Raw genomic sequence first — 11,518 nt, forward strand, 5'->3', positions numbered from 1 at the left:
TAAATAAATATTAGCGCTTGAAAAAGTACTTGAAAGTCCTTGAATTTGACTTGCCAATGTACGAACCCTGATAATTCTTACTATGGTGTGAATGGGAAATACAATTGGTTTTTGTGAGTGAAATAATACAGTGAAGACAAGGTTATTCATAAAAATAGTACATAGTACTGCCTAAATCATACTGCAACCTTGTACTAAATGGTTTTTGAGTCATTTATGCATTTATGTGAATTTAGGAAATCTACTATAGATTAAGTCCACTTATGTTGTGCAATTTAATATGTATACTTTGTCTAATGTGAATGAATGTTTTGTCAAGGATTAGCTACCTGATCTACGGAAATGAGATAACTGAACAAGAAAAAAGAGAAAATATTTTTACAGAATAAAGTGCCAGAACTGTCAAGAAAATAACTTTTGTGTCCGTTTGTCTTTATTACTACAGGTCGACTCAGATTAAGTCTGAGGCCGGTAACATCAACAGTGAGGACAAACCCATCCTGCCACTCTCCTTCCACACTGAGTAGAAACCTACAGTCACTGGGTCCTGATTGTGACAGTGGAGCCCAGTTTGCACTGCAGGATCCAGAAATGGCATCAGTGAAGCTGGAGGACTGCAGTCAAACACTGGAGCTGAATGTCAACATTAAAGATGAAGAAGAGGAGGAGAATATTGGGATATCTGTTTCTCATGGTAAGAGCAGGTTTTATCTAACTAAGTTTGTGTTATTAATTCCAACTTCCCACTGTGCATGAAAAGTTGCAGTAGAATTGTTTCATGATGAACTGTTTCATGATGAACTGTTTCATTGAGAAGGTAGATGTTATTTCATGCTACTGACACTTGCATGGTTTGACACCAGTATTGTCAGCATGTGTTTTATTCACTGGACTGTCTGGAGTGCTCAGAGTGTAGACTAAAGAAGTGAAGTAGTTAAGTTCTATGAAGTGAGTCTGTGTTGTTACTAACCCTTGTGATGTTGAGTGGAGGATGATATAGCTCATAATTTTCACGACTTTTGCCTCTTTAGTTTTTGACTCCTACCCACTTTTAGAATAGTTTTATTCCCGTTCTGTAATTGTACAGCCGACTTACATGAATTCATATGTCACCCGGTACAGCCAGAAGAGGACTGGCCACCCCTCAGAGCCTGGTTCCTACCGTCCTAGCGAGTTTTTCGTGGCCACTGTGCTTCTACATCTGCATTGCTTGCTCTTTGGGGTTTTTAGGCTGGGTTTCTGTTAAGCACTTTGTGACAACTACTCATGTAAAAAGGGCTTCATAATATACATTTGACTGACATGTATATCACACCAACTGACTGGTTCTTCTGATGTTGTTCACACAGGAGACCATTTTGAGACATGCTCTACATCCAGAGATCAACAGCAGGAAGATCACAGAGCTAAGAGGTCTCACCACTGCCCACATTGTGTGGAGATTTTCCCATTTCTATCAAAGCTAAAAATACACCTAAAAATACACACAGGAGAGAAGCCTTACTTCTGCTCTGACTGTGGGGCGAGTTTCTCTCGACTGGATACCTTAAAAACACACCAACGTATACATACGGGAGAGAAGCCTTACTACTGCTTTGACTGTGGGGAGAGTTTCTCTCAAATGAGCAGCTTAAAAGCACACCAACAAATACATACAGGAGAGAAGCCCTACTCCTGCTCTGATTGTGGGAAGAGTTTCTCCCGATCGGGTCACTTAAAATCACATGAACATATACATACAGGAGAGAAGCCTTACTCCTGCTCTGACTGTGGAAAACGTTATTCCCGATTGGCTCACTTAAAATCACATGAACGTATACACACAGGAGGGAAGCATTACTACTGCTCTGATTGTGGAAAATGTTTTAAAACGTCAAATGAGCTAAAACGTCATCAGAGAACACACACAGGAGAGAAGCCTTACTTCTGCTCTGACTGTGGGAAGAGTTTCTCCCGTTTGGATACCTTAAAAACACATGAACGTATACATACAGGAGAAAACCCTTACTCCTGCTCTGACTGTGGGAAGAGTTTCTCCCGTTTGGATACCTTAAAAACACATGAACGTATACATACAGGAGAAAACCCTTACTCCTGCTCTGACTGTGTAAAATGCTTCAAAACATCAACTTAGCTAAAAGTTCATCAGAGAACACACACACAGGTGAGATGCCTTACTCCTGCTCTGACTCTGGGAAATGTTTTAAAACATCAACTATGCTGAAACGTCATCAGAGAACACACACAGGAGAGAAGCCTTACTCCTGCTCTGGCTGTGGGAAGAGTTTCTCTCACCAGAGCAGTTTAAAAACACACAAACTTTTACACGTAGGAGAGAAGCCTTACTCCTGCTCTGTGGAGGGGTGGGCGTGTAACTCTAACTTCTAGCCAAAGGCTGCGTGTTTGAATCTCATCAGGGAGGACTTTAGTATTTTAGCTTTTAAGCAACTTTGCAACTACTTACTACTCTTTAGCTATTACTTAGCATTTTAGCTTAGCATGCAACTACTTAGCATGTTAGCTAACCTTTCCCCTAAACCCATTTAACTCTACCTTAAACCCCTCACCCCTAACCTAGCTAACGTTAGCAACAACAAATTGGAATTCATAACATATCATACATATAACAAGTTCGTAACATATTGTATGAATAGCAATGCTTAAAATAACATACGAATTGTAATTCTTAACATATGATACATCCTACAAGTCATATTATACTGAACAACAATCTAAACGCAACAATTTCAAAGATTTACAGTTTTTATAAGGAAGTCAGTCAATTGTAATAAATAATGAGGCCCTAATCTAAGGATTTTACATGACTGGGCAGGGGCTCAGCCATGGGTGGGACTTGGGAGGGCATAGTCCCACTTGGGAATAAACTTTTCCCCACTAAAGGTCTTTATTATAGACAGAAATACTACTCAGCCCCCCCCCCCCCCCCCCCCCCAGACAATCCTGCAGGTGAAGAGGTCCTGGGCTGCCGTGGTTACATGTGATCTGCAGTTGTGAGGCCGGATGGATGTACTGCCAAATTCTCTAAAAGGACGTTAGAGGTGACTTATGGTAGAGATATAAATATTGAGTTCTCTGGCAACAGCTCTGGTGGACATTCCTGCAGTCATCATGAGAATTGCACATTCCCTCAACTTGAGACATCTGTGAAGTTGTGTTGTGGGGCCTTTTATTGTCTCCAGCACAAGGTGCACCTGTGTAATGATAATGCTGTTTTATCAGCATCTTGATATGCCACACCTGTCAGGTGGATGGATTATCTTGACAAAGGCTGAAATGCTCACTAACAGGGATATATATAAAGTTGTGCACAACATTTGAGAGACATTAGCTTTTTGTGCATATTGCTTTATTTTTTATTTCAGCTCATGAAACCAACACTTTACATGTTTGGTTTATATTTTAGTTCAGTTTATATTGGTAGGCCAATGTAATGTTACCTAACATACTAAATGGAGTGGCACGGAAGTTTTTTGTATAATATAAAACGTTTTGCTCTGAGACCAGGTTGTCGCTCTGCAGTATTCTGTGGGAAGGAGCTAGTAGACACTTTTTAAATAAAATGTATTGAACCTTTATTTAACTAGGCAAGTCAGTTAAGAACAAATTCTTATTTACAATGATGGCCTAAGAAAAGTGGGTTAACTGCCTTCTTCAGAGGCAGAACAACCTTGTCAGCTCGGGGATTTGATCTAGCAACCTTTTGGTTACTGGCCCAATGCTCTAACCACTAGGCTACCTAACATGTATCAGATAGAGATGGTGTGATGATCACTTTTCACCACTAGTTTGGGGGGATTATTTTACAACTTTATTTAATGATACACAGTTTATGAAATGAATACATGTGTTTATTAATTGTCTTTAAAACTAGATGAGTTATTTTAGTTACTGATCATGAATGTGTTTGGATAACTGCATTGAAGCAAACTTAATTGATCTGCCAATGAAAAATAAAGTTACATGAATATGTACTGGTCAACCTCTTCTTCTCTTTAGTATTCAGTTCTTCATATTAGATCTGACAGTATGAATGGTTCTTATGGTTGTATTCAGTTCTTCATATTAGATCTGACAGTATGAATGGTTCTTATGGTTGTATTCAGTTCTTCATATTAGATCTGACAGTATGAATGGTTCTTATGGGCTGAGTGCCGGGAGTGTTTTTGTATGACTACAGTCAGGAGTTCTCTCTGACCCTGTGATGTCACCAGCACATTAAGTACATTCATCTTACGATAGCCAGGTGAGACAACCACATATCACAGTAAATACATTTCTCCTCAATTAGTCAGTGTCACATTATTATTATTATTATTTGTATTTTGGGGGGGTACTCTTTAAAGACGTAGGGTTTCCGAACTTTTCGGGCAGATGGTCAGGGACTCTGCTGTCCCAGCATCAGAGGGAATCATGTCAACATCATACTTTCAAAATCTGAGCTAGCAGTCATCATCATGAATCAAGTCGACAATCTACTGGCAAATCCTTTATAACTTTTGTCATATGAAGAGAAATAATGAGAAATTATAGATTAAACGTATCGGTTCTCATCGGCCGTTGGACATAAACATTACAAAACAATTTGGAAATTGCAAATTTCTGCAAGCATTAGCCTGCTATTCAGTGGAGTGGCTGTGTGGTCCCAAGTCTAAGATTAAGGGGCTCTTTTCCTAGTTTAAAATTGTAAACATTCAACATGGGCCATTCTGTCAATGAAGCTTGATTTGTGCCGCGCTCAAAACAACTTAACTCGGTACTGCAAAATCTGACTTGAGTGAGTTCAATACAACTGGGAACTCGGGGGGGAAACAAGCTACGACTGGGAAAATACGTTTTGAACTCATCCAACTCGGAATTGTAAATTGGGAACTCGGGCCTCTTTCTACAGCTATGACCTGAAGATCACTGACGTCATCATGATTCCATTTTTCTCTTTGAGTTCCCAGTTGTCTTGAAAGCACCATAAATCCAGAGAAAGCCAGACTTTGATGACAAAGTTTGATGACAAAATATGCCCACGAAGGACTGCCGCACCACCTTCCTGTTCAAGTGAGCACAACACAACAAGGTGAGTCAAAAAATGTATTGTATGCTGTTGCATATATGATGTAACATGCCAGGGAGATATGTATACTGTAGCTAAGAAAGTAATACTAAGTGTATGTTGTGTAGTAAGATGTTAGTAGCCCATGTGCCTCACCTTTGTAATTTGGTCTATTGTCACCTCTTAATTTTGCCTACTGTTCTGACTTGGTGGTTCACATGTAGCCTATAACCTGTTTTTGAGAAATGTAATAATTGAATATTGTAAGAATTTTAATTGTCTGCATATATGCCCCTTTATTTATCCTATGGTTTTGACTTGGCGTACAGGGAGAACACTGTAAGAACGGTCCATGTTCTGAATTTTGTCGCTGTGCATTTCAAAAGGGCTGAACAAATAGTTATATTGACTACGTCCGTTCTAGCTCGCTCATTAATGTCTTAATCGAAATTACGGTTTGCCTCTTATCCGCTTGTCGTCCCCTTATGCCATAGTTTGTATATTTCAATTGTCAGTAGAAACCACATTTGTTTAAGCAAGTCAGCCATGTTTTTTTTTTTTTGTTTCGTTGCCAGACCAGGCTCCGCTGATAGCCAGGTGTAGCAGTGGTAAGTTGTTTGGACTATGCTTTTCAGTCAGCCTTATGTAACAGTTTGTGGGCACACTTTCAAAGTGCAATTAATGTATTGTTTAGTAATGTGTTGTGTAGTGGCTTTGCTGGCATGCATCCCACTTTTTAATTTTTAATTTATTTAACTAGTCAAGTCAGTTAAGAAGAAATTCTTATTTACAATGACGGCCGACACCGGCCAAACCCGGACGATGCTGGGCCAATTGTGCGCTCCCTATGGCACTCCCAATCACGGTCGGATGTGATTTAGCCTGGATTCGAACCAGGGACCGTAGTGATGCCTCTTGCACTGAGATGCAGTGCCTTAGACGGCTGCGCCACTCGGGAGCCCTTAAAAGGTTTGCGCCCAACGTGGGGCAGGAGTTTGACGGCACAAGCGGGGAGCCCAGCCAACAGAGATTTGAGAAATGTGTTGGTACTCTTCTCCAGATCTGTGCCTCGCCACAAACCTGTCTCAAAGCTTGACGGACAATTTCTTCGACCTCATTGCTTGGTTTTTGCTCTGACATGCACTGTCAACTGTGGGACCTTATATATACAGGTGTGTTCCTTTTCCAATCATGTCCAATCATTTGAATTTACCACATTTGAACTCCAGTCAAGTTGTAGAAACATCTCAAGGATGATCAATGGAAACAGGATGCACTTGAGCTCAATTTGGAGTCTCAGAGCAAAGGGTCTGAATACTTACCAAATAAGGTATAGATTTGCTAAAATTTCTAAAAACCTTTTCGGTTTATCATTATGGGCTATTGTGTTTATATTGACGAGGGAAAAAATGCATTTAATCAATTTTCGTATAAGGCTGTAACTTAACAAATTGTGGAAAAAGTCAAGGGCTCTTATATAATGCCCTGTATATGCTTCAAACTACAGATGTAAGGTTCTGAAATGGTAAACACAATGACATAATGGAAAATGCATGTTCAATGGTTATCTCTGTATTAGTATTACTAACATTAAAACACCTAGGTAGAGCAGTGGTTATCTCGGTATTAGTATTATCTCTGTTTTACCCACGTTAACCACTGCTCTACCTAGGTGTTTTAACGTGGGTAAAACAGAGATAATACTAATACAGAGACAACCACTGATCTACCTAGGTGTTTTAATGTTGGTAATACTAATAGAGACAACCACTGCTCTACCTAGGTGTTTTATCTCGGTATTAGTATTATCTCTGTATTACCCACATTATAACACCTAGGTAGAGCAGAGAGGACAGAGCATGTGGCTTTGTAACACAGGTGTTTCATCTCCACACTGGGATGATTTTAACAGTGCAACGCCACACAGGCCTCATGCCTCTCAGGTAGGAGAGTACCAGAAATAAATGAATAAAAAACACAAAACTAATAAAGGAACACACAGTGACCAACAATATATCCCTGGCGTCAATAGTTTCAACTGGCTCAGCTCACTGTTACAGTACAGCACCACCAAGTTCCATTTATTAAGTGACCATCTGTCTTATGTAACCATAAAAACGTAACATAACATACTATTTTGAGAGTCCCAGATTTATATTTACTATGTTACATCTAGTCTATGAGACGAGGCTGCACCTTAACCTACATTATAAACACGCAGATCAAGAGGTGTGTTTTCCCTTCAACATCTGCATGTGGCATAAGCTCACCCACCTCACAGCATGAATCTAAAATAGTTAACTTTGGCTGTGAGTGATGGGAGAAAATCTGACTCTTAAGGCAATTACTTGAATAATTCAAAGGGTGTTTTATTTACAAACGTGATAACTAAATGGTCTTTTAATTTTTTTTTAACTTCGCTATGGGGCCTTCAATGGGAATTTGGCCGTGCTTCACCTGAACTGCAGTACCGAAAATGCCCCCTGAGCACAGTGGAAAGCATGCTTATAGACTGGAAGCCTGGCCCCTTGATCCGAGAAGGGTGTAATTGCAGGGGCGTTCTCTGATATCGGGTATTTCATGATATCAAGTTTACACCAATTGATGCTCCCCATTGGTCCGTGGCCGTTTCTTTTGCGTTGGGAAAACACTTGTTGACAATTGTAGCTAAGCCTAACCCTTTTCCTAACCTTAATCTCAGTCTCCTAACCGCCACGTTAGTTATCCAAACCTGCATGGTAAACAAATCCCTAACCCTCACCCTTTTCCTAACCTTATCCTCAGTCTCCTAACCTGCCATGCTAATTCACCTAACTGCCACTTTAATTATCCTAACCTGTTATGTATGCTATGTGGCTAGTTAAATAAATACTTCTTTTTTTTAACAAATTGTGTCCATCAGTTTCATAACACCGGAACTGACCAATGGCGTGTGTCAATTTTTATTATAACAGGGAACATCCACATCAAGAAACTGTACAGTCGTGGCCAAAAGTTTTGAGAATGACACAAATATTAATTTCCACAAAGTTTGCTGCTTCCGTGTCTTTAGATATTTTTGTCAGATGTTACTATGGAATACTGAAGTATAATTACAAGCATTTCATATGTGTCAAAGGCTTTTATTGACAATTACATGAAGTTGATGCAAAGAGTCAATATTTGCAGTTTTGGCCCTTCTTTTTCTAAGACTTCTGCAATCTGCCTTGGCATGCTGTCAATTAACTTCTGGGCCATATCCTGACTGATGGCAGCCCATTCTTGCATAATCAATGCTTGGAGTTTGTCAGAATGTGTGGGTTTTTGTTTGTCCACCCGCCTCTTGTGGATTGACCACAAGTTCTCAATGGGATTAAGGTCTGGGGAGTTTCCTAGGCATGGACCCAAAATATTGATGTTTTGTTCCCCGAGCCACTTAGTTATCACTTTTGCCTTATGGCAAGGTGCTCCATCATGCTGGAAAAGGCATTGTTCGTCACCAAACTGTTCCTGGATGGTTGGGAGAAGTTGCTCTCGGAGGATGTGTTGGTACCATTCTTTATTCATGGCTGTGTTCTTAGGCACAATTGTGAGTGAGCTAATCCCTTGGCTGAGAAGCAACCCCACACATGAATGGTCTCAGGATGCTTTACTGTTGGCATGCCACAGGACTGATGGTAGCGCTCACCTTGTCTTTTCTGGACAAGCTTTTTCCGGATGCCCCAAACAATCGGAAAGGGGATTCATCAGAGAAAATGACTTTACCCCAGTCATCAGCAGTCCAATCCCTGTACCTTTTGCACAATATCAGTCTGTCCCTGATGTTTTTCCTGGAGAGAAGTGGCTTCTTTGCTGCCCTTCTTGACACCAGGCCATCCTCCAAAAGTCTTCGTCTCACTGTGCGTGCAGATGCACTCACACCTCCTGAGCAAGCTCTGTACTGGTGGTGCCCCGATCCCGCAGCTGAATCAACTCTAGGAGACGGTCCTGGCGCTTGCTGGACTTTCTTGGGTGCCCTGAAGCCTTCTTCACAACAATTGAACCGCTCTCCTTGAAGTTCTTATGATCCGATAAATGGTTGATTTAGGTGCAATCTTACTGGCAGCGATATCCTTGCCTGTGATGCCCTTTTTGTGCAAAGCAATGATGACGGCACGTGTTTCCTTGCAGGTAACCATGATTGACAGAGGAAGAACAATGATTCCAAGCACCACCCTCCTTTTGATGCTTCCAGTCTGTTATTCGAACTCAATCAGCATGACAGAGTGATCTCCAGCCTTGTCCTCGTCAACACTCACACCTGTGTTAACGAGAGAATCACTGACATGTCAGCTGGTCCTTTTGTGTCAGGGCTGAAATGCAGTGCAAATGTTTTTTGGGGATTCAGTTCATTTGCATGGCAAAGAGGGTCTGCAATTAATTGCAATTAATCTGATCACTCTTCATAGCATTCTGGAGTATATGCAAATTGCCATCATACAAACTGAGGCAGCAGACTGTGAAAATGTATATTTGTGTCATTCTCAAAACTTTTGGCCACGACTGTACAGTAGTTCTCCTACTGGGCGGCGCGGGGAATAGTTGAAAGAGTGATTGGTGCTGAGGAAGCTATGGCAGTGGATGACCTGCAGCCTGTTGAGATTCATAATGTCGTTTACCAGTTGAGGGATACCGATTGTAAAGATGAATTGTACGTGCGGCTGAAAGGTTTTTGGGAGTTCGGGAATTAACATTGGAAGCATTGCAGGCAGTGGTGGAAAAAGTACCCAATTGTCATACTTGAGTAAAAGTAAAGATACTTGAGTCCTTTCCTATCAAGGTAAAAGTGAAAGCCACCCAGTAAAATACTACTTGAGTAAAAGTCTAAAAGTATTTGGTTTAGGCGGTCAGATGCCGAACAGTTGCCATACCAAGTGGTGATGCAGCGTCAAAACGTCATCAGAGCGCGCAACAGGACATTGTACTGTCTACACTCGGTTTGTTGTTTACATTAAAACATTTTCATTAAATCCATTTTAATCCCAACAAACGTTTTGTTGCTAAGGATTCCACAATGCGGTTAGCCTTTACGGCTGGGACTGCAAGTTTGTGTTCCTTTGTTTTACGTGGATTCAGTGAGTGCTAGCTGGCTGTACTACAGACACCTGTCGTCGTCGTCGTGGGAAAGACTCATTGTTAAATGCAGGAGATTTTGAGGGAAATCGACGAGTATCAACAGCTTTATGCTATGGAGGAACAACATACTCCTTCATGGAAAGATCCGACCACCTCACAAAATAACTTTAACCCGACAAAAAAAAGAAAAACAGATTCATCTACAGACACGGATGATTTACTTAGAAGGGCTGAGGGGGAGTTTGGAGATCAGCCAGAGTGTAATTCTCACGCTCCAAAGAGAAAAACAAGACACTCACAGCCAAGGTAAAAATCCACGATTCCAACATGGATTGTCTACTCAGGGAAAACAGGGTGATGGAGTCGCTACTAGACATGCGTGAAAATCTATTTTTGTCTGGGATTCCTGAGGACGCATCCAATAATCCAGAGGGCTCGATCAGAGAATTTATGCAATCAGCCTTGAAACTTCCTATAGAGTCTGTAAACAAGGTGGCTTTCCACCGAGTACACAGACTTGGAGCTCGGAGCGACAAGACCAATGGTCCCCGACCGATCATCGCAAAATTTGAACACTACCAAGAAAAGGAGCTGATCAAAAGCAGAGGAAGGGAGTTTAAAGGGACCAAATTTGGTCTCAATGACCAATTTCTAAGGGAGATAAACGAACGTCGTAAGAGACTGTATCCGGTACAAAGACAACAAAGGAAGGATGGTAGCCTTTATCATTGTGGACCAACTCTTTATAGATGGACAGCTATTCCGAGACAGCTCCATAACACCGTGGCTGTACTAAATTCTACAGGGACTTCAGGTTACGAGAAAAAAATAGAAGGTATGGGAACTGTAAAATTGTCTGAACATTATGAAGTGGATATGAACACACACATACTCAATTACATGCTTGCTTACACATACGGACTTATACATACACACACACACCTGATCTCGCTCTCCTCTCTCTCTCTCTTTTCTCATATCTTCTCTCCCTTTCTCTCTCTTGTTGAGAACTGTTTTATAATTTAATGTGTTTATTGTTTGTCTATCTTTTTTATGTATTTGTCTACACGTTTATATATGTTTACAACAAGCAAGGGGAAGATATCAGAATAGGGGCATTGGGGAATAATAACATATTGTATGGAAAACATTTGTACTGTAGTGAAGTCGTCTCTAGAGTAATGCAAGGTCTCTTTCATGATCATGTGAAACGTCAACTGCTATGGAAATGCTGGGTTATATTGTTCAATTATGTTAAAGGTAATTATGATGCAACTATGATGGTGATACGATATGGATTACAATTATCATCATGAATATCAAGGCTATACGCACTACATGTTACACACATAGACACTC

The 11,518-nt window shown here is 40.7% G+C and overlaps 1 pseudogene; it reads left to right on the forward strand.

Annotated features, from left to right (window-relative positions):
- Positions 1 to 651: 651 nt before the first annotated feature.
- Positions 652 to 2,939, forward strand: LOC120051565 (annotated as a pseudogene).
- Positions 2,940 to 11,518: the final 8,579 nt, after the last annotated feature.

Source organism: Salvelinus namaycush, chromosome 7 (genome assembly GCF_016432855.1).
Source record: "Salvelinus namaycush isolate Seneca chromosome 7, SaNama_1.0, whole genome shotgun sequence".
Lineage (NCBI taxonomy): Eukaryota > Metazoa > Chordata > Actinopteri > Salmoniformes > Salmonidae > Salvelinus > Salvelinus namaycush.